Raw genomic sequence first — 14,197 nt, forward strand, 5'->3', positions numbered from 1 at the left:
CTGAGGAGTGAGCTACTCCAGACCTGCCTGTGGGACAGTAGCCTTGTGATCTACGGCCTATTCTGCCCCCTTTCAAATTAGGTGGTATTATTAGTGCCAGATGTTTAGGTGCTAATGACACCAGGTAGATTCATTCAGACACGTCTGGGTGGCTGAGGCGTGTGTGGCAGAGAGCAGAGAGGAAACTGTCTCTTTCTCGGCTCGCTCCACTGATCTCAGCCCTCATCAAGTCCACCTCGCTAAAATCTGTGCTCGCTTTCTCCAGCAGCTGTAAATGCACCTCATAGTCCTATTTATTGTGTGGTGTGTGTGTGTGTGTGTGTGTGTGTGTGTGTGTGTCTATCTATCCTGAGTGCAGTCACTGGGGGCGCACTCATGAATAAAGGAGAGATATAGAACAGTCCTGGAAATATGGGGGGATGGGGCAGAAACAGAAAAAGAAAGAGTGAATGAGGTAGAGAGAGAGAGAGAGAGAGAGAGAGGGAGAGAGGGAGAGAGACAAAGAGAGACGGAGCAAGAGAGAATGAGAGAATCTATCACTATGGAGCTCCCTTATTAAGCCAGCACCATTACGGTCGCCGTGCCGTAGGTGCCCACAGCGCACAACTCCGTCTTCTTATCCAAATGTAGCCTTGCCTGAGCAGGCTGAAATAAGCCCCTGAATAAGACAGAGGACTGGCATTAAATCAATCCTCAACCAAATATGAGGCAAATTGAGACTTGGGGTAAAAAAAGAGAGGGGGAAAAAAATCACAAACCGCACATCAAGAAAACAATATCAAAGAGAAATTGCTTACATCTCCAGAAACGAGCATATTTAATTATAAATATTTAATCAATGAGGCAGGCAGATAGCTAGCGGAGGTATTACGGAGAAACTAAATGAGCCTGGGGAGTGGAAGCCATCCCTGCAAGCCTGACAGCTCAATGACAGATATTCCCATTAGAAGGTGATGGGTATAAGAAAGAGAGCGGGGCCTATTCCAGGATAGACCAGCGGCGAATATATCCCAGCTCCAGATCGTACTAGCATACATCTCACAGAACTCTCAAAAAGAGATGAGAGCCAACCCTCCTCATCAACCCTCGGCCATGCTTGTGTTTACTCTGTATTTACTCAGATAAAGTTTATGATGGTCAGTAACCCCAACATCATTTCAGAATTAAATCTAACTTTAGTAGGCCTGCATGTACAGTGCATTAAAAGTTTGCTTCTCCGATAGAAGCCATTTTTCCCCTCAGTTACGTATAGTGGGTGAAAAAAAACAGTAAAATGTGAACCTGGCCAAAAATAGCAGACGAGGGGGGGCATGTTCAGGGAGTTGAAAAGGAGATGAAAGAAATGAGTGAGAGAGATGTGGGGAAAGAACAGGAAGTAAGAAAGTAGAGAAAGAAGCACAGAGTGGAAAGGAAGGAGTGAGTGAGAGAGAGAAAGAGAGAGAGAGAAAGAGAGAGAGAGAGAGAGAGAGAGAGGGTTTGTGTGCAACGCAGAGAAGGACTGCAATCTGTCCAGCGAGTAGTCTGCACAAAAATGTGAAAACTACGACTCCCCGTTAACAATCCCCTCATATTCGCAGGGTGTCTGCACCAGCAGGGAGATTGATGGCCTCGATCGTGAGATTTATCCTGTAATGTTTACAATAAGATTCCAGAGGCAGAGCCCCAGTTGGCTGCATCTCTCACACACTGCCCAGTGAAGACAAAAAAAAGTGAAAAGAAAAAGAAGAGGAGGAAAGGAGAGAAAGAAAGAAAAAAAAAGCACAGCCAGGCTTGGGCTTGCCAGAGTAATTTGTCCTAGTGTAGTAAATAACTAGGCATAATGAAAATACCCCTGATGTATTCAGAAGGCCTGATTGATGCGAGGTGGGACACAGCACAGCCAGAGAAACCCTCCATCCTCCCCCTCCAACCTCCACCCCCCCCCCCCCCCCCCCCCCCCCCACACACACACACACCTCCTACCTCCATTTACATACACAAACCAACCTAACCCAACCCAACAGGGAGGGGGGATGGGGGGGCAGGCAGGCAGGCAGGCAGGCAGGCTTGCTGCTGACAGCGGCTGGGGGTCCGTGCAATCTTAAAGCAGTTATGAATTACTGTTGACCTCCCTACCCCCACACGCCAGCCTGCTAGACGGAGCCATATTGAAAGTCATCAGTCTGTGGCAGCCGTTTCTTGATGTGCTGGTGGAAGGGAGGGGGGATGAGGGGTAGGGGTGTGTGAGTGGGGGAGGGGGGCGGGGGGGTAGAATTGGTATCAATCACTAGGAAAAAGGAGGTGGGGTAGCAGGAGGGGAGGAAGGAAGAAAATTGCATGCAGCAACAACAACAAAATCTCCTCCCTGTGCACATGCACATGAAAGCTGTAGCACAGAGCCGCGGAGAGTGGTGAAGGATATAGCGCAACGCTAAAACCACGAGAAGGTGCTCCACTGTCAACGCTAGCAGCTCAAGGCTTTTAAGGTCCTTGGTAGCTTGCGTGACATTTAACCCCGGGGCTCATGGGTCTGTGCCCGACTGGGACTTAAAACCACACAGGTCACACATGTTCCCTCCCAGACATCTGCTGGGTCTAGAACAAACCTGGGCCACATTCTGGCCATACGTGGGCCAAGCCTACACCAGACTAACCAGCTACAGTATGTGGGCTAGAGGTGAATTGTGTGCTTGGTTCAAGGAGGGGAAAACAGTAAGGCAAGCCAAGATATGTGTATGCTCAAATAGCACATACAGTATTCATACATAGGGGAATTTCAATGTGATCTCTTATTATGTTGATAGCTCTCAAATTCTATGAAAAAGAACACCCGTACCGTGTCTGGGTCCAAGTGCCTATGGGGACCCAGGTTCGAATCCGACCTGCGGTCATATCACAATCCCACCCTATCTCTCTTTTTCCCACTCCCACCTGTCTATCTTCACTGTCCTATCCAAATGAAAGGCAATACTTTGGAAAAAAATAATTAATTCAGCCTGTAAGGAATAGTCTCGTGTAACAAGGCGTACCGTCATCTTCAATCTATACAACAGCACAACACACTTGACAACTGAAACCAGATTCCTGTTGTATGCGTGACAGAGAAAGCTATGAGCCGTGGCTTTTCAACTTCATCCTCAACACTCTACATGCAACAAAGGAAAGGACAAACACTACAATGCTATTCATACCACAGAACTAGAAGAGGAAACCAAAGCCAAGAATTCACATGGAAAATGCAGGGTATTTTCTTTAATTGCACATATTGCTGGGACGAGAACTCCCCCGGGAGACTACAAAATATGCCGGATGCTTCCTTAGACACACCATTTGGTGTTTAGGGGTCTAGATTGAGGCCGCTATTCCCCAGATACTAACTAACAGACAGGTGTGGGACAGTGTGACATTACGGGGACTAAAAATACGTCCTCCTAAGTGGTCACCCAAAGCCCCGGAGCTCATCACACCTCCTCTCTTCCTGACATGTAGCCTCACATCTAACAGATGACCCAACAACGCAACTGGACCGGAACTGGTACAAACCCAGACCACAACTGAACCAGATAGATAGATAGATAGGAAGATAGATAGACAGATAGACAGATAGATAGATGATAGATAGATAGATAGATAGATAGAAGATTGATAGATAGTAGAATAGATAGATAGATAGATTGATAGATAGAACAATATATAGATGTGTGTGTGTGTGTGTGTGTGAGAGAGAGAGAGAGGGGGAGAGAGAGAGAGATAGAGAGAGAGGGATGGGGGAGGGCAGAGGGGGCTGCAGTGGCAGTTGTAGAATGTCATGAAGATTCCACCATTCATTTCAATGGTGAAGGACTATCTGGGATTAGCTCTCTCTCTCTCTCCATATGCCTGCATACATTGGCCTTTGAAGCAGGTGAAGGAGAAAGAGAAATGTAAAGTGAGAAGGTGGTGGGAAGGATGGAGTGAGTTAATGAAAGAGGATATGAAATGAATTTAGATCTTTGGCTCAAACAAATGTGGTTCTTTCCCCCCTCATAAGCAATAACCTCTCAATTTGTCGCCGGCCTGAGTAATACAGTGCAGCGAATTCGACTGGAGAGGTTTTACGTTAATGATTTTTCAATCAAGAGCACAGCCTGACTCCGTATAAAAACCTATGCACAGTTCAGCCCCGCGGAGCCCTTTAATCAGCCCTATTCATTAGGCCCCCGCCAGCTTGAACGCTCGCGCCCGAACCTTTATTATCCCGGCCGACTCTGACTCGGCAGTCCCAGGGAAAAAAAAAGGACAATGAAAGGTTACCGAAGATGAAAGCTCCAATGCTACTCAGTCGTGTATCCCCTTCGAACGTCTCTTCAATAATTAAGCAGGGCCCTCTGCCTGGCCTTTCAGTCCCCTTTTCAAATGCATATCAAACATACCTGCTTTCCTATTTCTCCACTCCCCCCCCCCCCCCCCCCCCCCACCCTTTCCCCATATTATTTCATTTCTCTCCTCTGCTGTGCACTTTGTCATTACCAAAGGCCAGCCGGAGGAATTGGATAAGCTAATGGAGTGAGAGAAGTGACATTGAATAACCTGGACGCTACCTGGATCCACCAGGCAAACCCAGGCTAACTGTGAGCCTGATCTGTTCCAAAGCAGCCTCAGGGGAACCAGAGTGGATCCGACCAGAACTGGTACGGATCGGTCCGAGCGTCTGGACTTAACTAGGGGTGTGACGACGTCGGCAAGACCGGGTGGTGTAACAGAGCCCACATGGTCATGTTATGCTCCCTCTAATTCCTCAAGGTCCACTGCGAGCAAAATATTTTTTTAAAAATCAATTAATTCAACCAGCCTCCTTTATTACTTACATATGCAGTGCAAAAGGCATACCAATCTCCCAAGATGTTTACTCAACATCTACAATTATTATTAATTATGAATGTGATTTCTTACCTTGAATCACAAGTTGGTTGTTGTGAAATGCCTAGAAAGCATAGTGCATATGCAGCATGATTCCATGACGGTAAACAGACTAAATAGAGCAGATTTGGAACATTGGACACGTTCTGATTGCTAATGATGTCTGGAGCGTGGCTTGGGGAGTATCATTGTGTTTCTGCCATTATCCAGACCCTGACCAAGGCACTGAGCTACACACACAGCAGCATTTCCATGGGAATAGAAGCTGGCTATGCGGATGCGTGTAAAGCAGGGATTGTGGGATATGAAATGGAGAATGACAACGCAGTGGAAGTCAGCATCTGCAGTCGGCGCGATTCTCAGGGCTCCATCGGAGACAATCAGGTAATGTATCATTCATAACACAGGGACTGCTGCTGCTGCTGCTGCTGCTGCTACTGCAGCCCTCATTTCTGCTCCCTCTTGCTCGGGCGTGAATGAGGAGAGAGGAGAGGAGAGGAGAGGAGAGCAGAGCGTGTGTACAAGCACACACACACACACACGCACGCACACACACACACACACACACACACACACACACACACACACACACACACACACACACACACACACACACACACACACACACACACACACACACACACACACACACACACACACACACACACACACACACACACACACACACACACACACACATATCCCCATCGCTGCAGTCCTAGCCCATCACTCACCTCACACTGGTCACCTCCAATTTGTCACCAAAAAGAACCACGTTTGCACAAGTACACACACACACACACACACAGGCATATTCGCACAAATACCACACACTCCACACATATACGTAAATATGCACAAATGCAGACACACACACACACACACACACACACACACACACACACACACACACACACACACACACACACACACACACACACACACACACACACACACACACACACACACACACACACACACACACACACACACACACACACACACACACACACACGTGTTTGCAAGCTAGCACACACAAATCAGCAACCAATGCATGCATACACAAATTTACACACATACTAGGCATCCGTCAATCTTGGTAGACATACAAACATCCACAAACACACACACACACACACACAACCTTACAAAGTATATCCAAAACAAGCCTGTTCTATACAAAATGAGGCAACAACTGGATTTTTCTTATAAATATGAAAGGAGTAACAAAGAACCTTTACTCTCTCTTTAAAAAAAAAAAAAAAAAGATAATATTCAGCCTTGAAAGAGAGCAAGGCCAACATCTAAATACATCTTTTAATTCCCCAATCCCATATTGGTGCAGTGTATTATAAAAGAGAGAGGAATGCAAGTCTGAATTATCTGACCTCTAGATTTGCTAATGAATGCCGGCCTCAATCAATGCTTTTTTCCTAAATGGGCAAAAATGATCCTTCATCCTTGCACCTAATCACGGGTGACCATTAGATTTCGACGCTGGATATTGCAGGAGGTTGGCCCTGATTATCATGCTGAATGAAATACTTGTTTGGCTGGCTCCCAGGGGGTAGGGAGTCATTCTTCAAGGTGGCGGCCACGCGGCACCCGAATACATTTGCAATTTGCAACTGAAAAGAGTCCAAATCTACATTGGGCTGGGATTGCCCTGGCCCATGTATATTCACACATGATTTTTTTTGGGGAGGGGTGTGAGGGGGGGATTGACTATTCATTTATCTGGGAAGGCCAAACATGGCCACAGATGGCAGCTCTCTGTTTGGTGGCTCAAGATGACAGGAATATCATAGATTGCGAGGGTACATAAAGCGAACGAGGAGTGAATTAACTACAAAAGAAGGGACGTGGCTCGTCTTCAAAGTGGATCCCCACACCAAGCCCGCGCTGAAAGGTCAAATTTGCGTGCGCAGTTAACGCGTCGGCCGAAATCTCATTTGCGGATGAAATCAGATAAACACGGGAGGGGAAACTTCCGTCAGGTTTTTTTTGCGGAGCGAAGTGCAGAGAGAGGACTTCAAAAGACGAGTCGAGAGACAAAATCCTATTTCATTGGATGCAGGGTCTCAGGGACTGTGAGGGACCTGCAGAAGCACACAGTAATCACCTTATCCATCATGGTAATCCATCAAGCACACAAGGGGCTTTGGGAATGGTGAATCCATCTTGTCTTTTTTTATGAATAACACCAAAACCCCACACTTCTCTCAATATTACCACTGCTAAAGGTATCCTTTACACCCAGGAGTCCAGCTTTCTCCATAAAGGTACACGTCTTTTGACTAATCAAGGCCTAATCTTGGCACAACACATGAGGACAGTTCTACACTCTATGAATAGTGTATTGATAAGTGGTCAGTGAGCCCAGTGGACACATGAAGCAGCAATACAAGACAGAATTTGACTCCGAAGGTGATTTTTATCCATCTGCAATGCCTTTAGCCTTATCGGCGTGACCAAACGGCCACTGCTGAGGGGGCTTTTCTTTGCGAGCGCATCAGCACAATTCAATCCAACAGCAAGGCCTTCAAGATCTCCCTGCGCATGGCCAGGTGGATCACCTTGGCTGCTATACCTTTGGGCTCCCCTACCTGGCTAATCGCTCTGCTTTAAGCCAATCCGGGCTTAGATATGGCTATTTACTTCTCAAAACTGGTGGGAGTGAAAAAGCTCTAAAAGAACACAATGACAGTTTTCAGAAATAAGTATGTAACGCTGTCCATGCTGACGTCGCAGCTTCCTGCATTAACGTGTCACGAATGATATGGGTCTATATGTAAAATCGCTTCTAACATATGTATCTCCTATGGAACATCATCACTCTCTCCATATGGTTCTCACAAAAGCCAGTGTACAGCCTGCTTTCTGGTCACAGATAAGAGCAGCCCAACAAATGACCAGATCCTTAGGAGTCTGTTAAGGCTAGGTGCTTACCAAATGGAGTGCTCCCTGAGAATCTTTTATGCATGATACCAGAGGAGATTGTCTGGCAATGGGCCATGATCATTTACAAAGTAAGAATGCATTAAAATGAATATAAAGAGAGATTAAGACAAAGGACAAAAGAGTTCTCTGTGAGTCCTTTAAATGAAAATCAAATCATACAAATGCTTCCAAAATAATTCACTGCTAATCCCTTTGGTGATCCTTTTTCAGCAAGAAGATATTTTTTGGTCTCTTTTGAAAGCCAAGGGGGTAGGGAGGGATAATCTTGTGCACAAACCAGTGACATCAAAAATCAATCGGCAAAATGGGGTGATGCCTTTCTGGGTCACATTTGAATATATCTTTTGGGAGATATTGATTTGTTTTCTGTGTGACCTGGTTGGAGCCATTCTTTGTAATTAACACATGGGAGAATGAAATCCTGAAGGTTCCCCCTATTACACATGAGGCCACTTTTACACACGGGGAGAAATGAGCTGCAGCTTTGATGAAGAGGGGGTGGGGTCTGCCATAAGTAAGATTTATACTCCGACGCGAGGAATCAAGTAAATTAATTTTGCGATATTAAACTCAACCTTTCACCCTTGCTGAACCCTCCGGTTACACATCATGCATTGCCCATGCTTTTAAGGCCATTGCAGACAAAGGACTCAGACGCCAGGGTGAAATACTGACAGCATTTCATTCGTCGGGGAGCAGACAGCGTCGTACATGGCTTCTCAATTATAACTCCATATCCAGGCTTTACGGGCCGAGGGCAGCGAGCGAAGCCTCAGCGTGCGCGAGCGCTAGTGTCATATGTTACAGAACACTAGCCTCCAACGCGCTTTCAACATTCTAATGTGTGAAGCAACGCCTGCACCATTAAAAAAAAAAAAACGAAACCCTCTTTCATACATGGAATTATGGCACCCGGTTGGAGGCTCTGCATCCACTGCGGATACTGTGCTCTGTGAACTATGACAGAGACAGCACATAAACATCACCACTAGCATTTTTTTTCCCTGCAAGTCTTTCTATTCACCAGAAGCCCCCCCCACCCCCCACCCCCCAGCCTGGGTTGAGTTTTAAACGCAGGGTTCGGGGAGCAGGTACTCTCTGCAGTGCTCGAACCGAAGCAACACACAGAGGAAGAATAAAGTGTTAAGTTACACCAACCTGCGAGGGACGCTGGCGTGAGAGCCCTCTGAAGTTGACAAAGATGGAAACGATGCTTGAAATTCACAGGCTTTACCAAACTCTCAAGCTTTCAATAATTCATCTTATGTCTTTAAGAGGGAGAAAGAAAGGAAGAAAAAAAATGGTGAAAGATGTCTGGTCAGAAGCAGAGAGACCTGCAAAGCATTTCCCCATCCCTATGCTTCAACTTAAGCAGAAACAGAGCCCTCACAATGGGCAGCAAATAGGTCATTACTCGGCTCAGCAAATTATGCTATGCATTTCAGGTGAACTTTATTCATAACAACACACACACTATGCTTAAACATTTCATTAGTGGGCTCTAACTTAATATAGTTTTGTATTGGTATTGGAATAAAACACAATTTCATGCGCATTAAGAAATAGAAATATTACTATGACTTCAGGGGATGCAACCAAAAGCAGGGCATCAAAGTGTGAGGAACCATTCCTCCTATGAAATAACCCCATACATATTCACATACCATATTCTGCATTTTTCTTACACAGCAATCAAATTATTTCCACATAAAGAGCAGTTTATGGCCTGGTTGGTGCCTCATATATGTACACAGTGTATATTTTAAGCCAATAAGATTTTAATGGAGTGGTTAAAGAGGGTCTGCTGGCCAGTGGTGGAGTCTGGTGAACATAGCATGACCTATACGTAAATCCAGTCTAGGCTGCTTTTGCCAGGTCTAGGGGCCTAGACAGCCATCAGAGCCAAACAAATATGGCGGAACAGAGAAAAGACGCCTGCAGCCAGTACTCCCGTCTACCACCTCCACACAGGCTTCTCTGAGGCGACTGCAAACCCTGGGATGGCTGTAACCCGCACACAGGATACAGGTGGATACAGGTTTCTTCTGTCCAGGTTGAAGTAACTAAGGGTAAAAATCAAAGCTTTCTGTCAGGTCTCATCTCATCTGCCCTTCTAGAATATTAATAACTGGTATTTTTCGTTTGACATGGGGGGGCTGGGAGGGGGTTTGTGTACTGTAATTCTCAGTAAAAAAAGGAGAGCTCAACCAGGCCTTTATGTGCAATAAGTCCATCTCTTTTTTGTTTGGTGCTCTATCAATACCATACATAATTGATAGCTCTCTGGAACGCCTCTGGCCACATTAAGTTTTAGCCCCTCAGTATTTGTCAATATCTGACCAGGTAGATTTCATTATCGACAAGCACAGCCCACTTTCTGTTGTATAATTAAGTTCAAACTTCAAACTTCAAACTGTTCTCCCCCCTCTGTCTCTCTCTCTCTTGCCCTCACTCTCTGTCTATTTCCTGTGTCAGGCAGGAAGCGTTTGAAATGACCGCTTGGTGCTCTTAATTTAAACTGCCGTTTCATTTCTCTCTGTGGGTGTCTATTTTATTGCTAAAGGTCATGCTCATTTGTCTGAGCCAACAAAGGCAGCCCTTCAAGCCAGCGGCGCTCGTGGCCGTCAGTGGTCCTCTGCTGGCCGCGGCCTTTAGGTCTGGGATGTTTCTTGCTGCGCTAAGAGGCACTGACCACTGCACCGCATGGGGAAATAATGGGGTGGCACACCGCGCTATTGTTTTCCCCTGTCCTGCCACGGCGACTGATGACTGACAACGGCACAATGGGCCCAAGTCTTCAGTGTCTGCAGGTTAAGAAACAGCCAGACCAGTGCGGTTTGGAGGTGTGCTTTTGGTTGTGGATTTGCACTCCTTACTGAGAGCTCAAACAGAAGAGAAGAAAATAGGAAAAAAGGAAGAGAACATAACTAATACACAAATAATAAGATTTGAAGCCATATTATTTCTGAAATGTATGCAGCTGATTGTTTTCTATACATACTGACACATATGTACACAAATTTTCCCGATTTTTTCAAATACTCCCTACCTCAATACTTCCAAAGCTCTGTGGAGAACAGCTTACCTACCATTTATACATACCACCGCAGCCTAAGCTTTTAAGATTCACACGAGAGAGAAGATATATTGCAGGTTATTAAAAAAGTTTGATTTTATTGGGTATCACATGCCCTTAGCATAGATGACCTCTATTTTCACAAATGGCATAGGTCTCTTTTTTAATAGAGTCATGGCACGCTATATATCAGGCAGTTGGCCTCATAAACACACTCACACAGGTCTGACCATAACAATACAAAAGATTTTTTTAAAATCTCCTGATATTCTGTGGCCTTAGATGCGTTTAAATGCATTGACCATACCATGGCCAGACCTACTGTAAACGGGTGTCTATGATTTGTGTCTGTGATGTGTGTTCAGTCTCCAACCCTGAGACCTGGGTTTTAGGTAATGGTTCAAAAGAAGTCTTGACATGGCTAACCAAATTCAAGACAAGCCTGGGAATATACACATATAACATATGTGTTATTTGTTAAAAAGTCATTACACCACTGTGACATGCACAAACATGCAAATAAATAACAGTGATGAATAACTTGGCCTCCACATGGAATTGGAAACATCATGGCAGACACAAAAAACATTACTTAGTGGCAGAGTTGTATGTATGTACCACTCAATATGAAAAATTCATCGGGGGAGTGCCATTACAATATAAAGTTCAGTAATTGAAAATGACAGAGACACACAAAGCATCAATCACGCCTGACCTTTCCCCAGTTTATTAGTCCTCAGGATATTCGGACCCATCTAAAAGCTCTCCACTTCATCACAGGGCAGCCAGAAAGAGAGAGAGAGATATTTTAGAAAGACTGATTTTACTCTCTGTTTATATCCTCTAGGAGTACCTTTTTTACAAAGAGCAGTGGAGAAATGTATGACTATACCAGTATTTATGACAGCAGTAAGAAACAGGTTTAATTTTCAACTAGGTGTACAACACAGTATTGTTTAATGGGGAGATAAACTGCAAATTGTAAATGGCTAAATTGGATAAACACAAAAAGAGAAAACGTTGCACACTTTCAAATAAGTCTGCAGCAGGGTTGTTGTAATCAAACAGTTTAAAAAATGAAAACTAGGACTAACTGAAAACGAATCGCTAATCTAAGACTAGCAGTGGAAATTGTTTTAATTTAAAATAAATATAAAATTCCAGCTTTAAAATATATATATATGAAACCTTAACAATGCTACATAAACTACATGGAATTCCAGGCTAACTCATCTTAGCCCCCTCCCCTTTCCATTTGCACAATAATTGCTATACCATTTTCCCCTATTCTGTTTGACATCTGAAGAGACAGTGGCCTATAACCAGGACCTGGAATAAAAATGTATTGCAGATCACATTCTTTCAACCAGCTTATTCAGCTTCTAAATCAAGACTTTTCTCATGATACCATACCTGAAAAGCTATACTTAACACTACCGTTTTATTAATGAGACTTACCCTAGGGTTATTAACTAAAAAAACAAAGTAGTAACTGACTAAAACTAAACTGAAATCAAAACCAAACCAAAAGAATGAAATGAAAATTCAAAAAACGAGGATGTAAAAACTATGATCATTCTGTATACCTCTGGATATGATTATTAGAGACAAGTTAAGACTCACTTCCAAATGCATATGTGCTTTGTACTCTTTGCAAAGCATTAAAGAAGAAAAGAAAGAAATATGTCTTGGAGGGTCCATTAATAAATGTGCGCTCGTACACCTATGTGACGTGCAGAGCTCTTTCAAGGGGCACAGGCTTTATTGCAGTTTCTCCTTTCCCAGCTTTGATTAAATGCCCGCGCAGGTTTCCCTGGCTGTGTTTCAGGCCAAACATCTGGACTTGTGTTTAATTTCATGTCAAAACGGGACAGGAAACACCTGTCCAGATGAAACCATTCCAGAAAAAAAGACAGAAGGAAGAAAAGAAGAAAAAAAACATTAATACATCTGTTGAGGAAATCTATGTCACAGTTGTCACATTAAGAGCAAAGTCAACAAACAGAGGAGAGAGGCAAAAAACACAAATTGCTTTTGAAAAGGTCCCGTCTCCTAAAATTAACACTCGTTTCATTTATCCAAATGTTATCGCGTTGGTCTGATTTCATACTGAATGAAATCCATTCTTCTCCAAGACTGTGCAGAGGTTCCTAAATTACTGGCAGTAAAACTTCCAGATGGGGAACACCCCCCCCCCCCCCCACACACACACACACACACAGAGACACACACATATTACCAGATTAAAGGATCTACTACCAACTCCCCCACACCCCACCCACCTACACAAACTCAACACCTGCTGGAGGTGTCTACTCTTACACTTGGTTACTCTGAACCAGGGGCAACTGGGTGGTGCATCATGGTGGTTCATCAAAACCCAAGTCAATTGCCAGATTAAGCCATTCATGTCTATGTACAGTAACATATGTACTGTACATGAAAGAACTTCCATATGCCTGGCAGCAGTTTACACTTTAAAATTGAATGAGGGGATCTTTCAGTTAAAGACATATCACACATGGATGCAACAATAAACAAGACTACTGTTCAACCTTTGGAATTGACAAACAAAGTTACCTTTTCTCTTTTTTTATTTTCTGGACATACAGTAGTTTACATAATATACAAAAATAACACAAACATCAGCATCAGACATAAATCCCTACATACAACAAAAGGTAAAAAAAAAGAAAATGCCTAAACCGATGGTCAACAACATTAAATTGCATTTTTGATTGATAAGACAAATTTGAACAAATTCAACTATATATTCACTGAACGATCAAAGGGTGCAATTGCATTATTTCCAGTCAAAACTGATTTGAATTTAATTGAATTGTAGGTTTCTGTCATTTTATTCTGATGAGGTGGCCTGCCATAGCCAAGTGTTTCTAAAACTAGGTACCAAGTGTTGTGCAGGTGTGTCGCAGGAAAGATCCATATTGAGTTTTCATTGTTCTTGATAATAACAATTGGCCAAAACTGAAGGCTATCTAAATCACATTTCATGACTTTACTACTTACTATTGAATCTGCATACAGTTTTGCACTTTTATCCATCTACATACCGTTATTATTGGTCAGGGAATATTACCCTCACATACAACTAACAGCCTATCAAAAAGCCTATCAATCATACCTGAAAAAGGGACGCAAAACAACATAGCTGCATTCATAAGTAGCAAAAGTGTTAATGACTTCCATGCTGCATAGCCAAAAGGCATAGAAATGAACTGAGAGAGAAACACTTTAAAAGGATGCTTGACCATGAACCTTACT

The 14,197-nt window shown here is 43.8% G+C and overlaps 1 long non-coding RNA gene across 1 annotated transcript in view; it reads right to left on the bottom strand.

The window, feature by feature from the left end:
* Nucleotides 1–12,658: 12,658 nt before the first annotated feature.
* The window catches only part of LOC134065638 (uncharacterized), a 123,304-nt gene continuing 121,765 nt past the window's right edge, over nucleotides 12,659–14,197 (bottom strand). Inside the window, exon 4 of the long non-coding RNA XR_009936315.1 lies at nucleotides 12,659–12,796. This is a non-coding gene — a long non-coding RNA (uncharacterized LOC134065638). The remainder of the gene's footprint in view (nucleotides 12,797–14,197) is intronic.

Source organism: Sardina pilchardus, chromosome 19 (genome assembly GCF_963854185.1).
Source record: "Sardina pilchardus chromosome 19, fSarPil1.1, whole genome shotgun sequence".
NCBI classification, from domain to species: Eukaryota; Metazoa; Chordata; class Actinopteri; order Clupeiformes; family Clupeidae; genus Sardina; species Sardina pilchardus.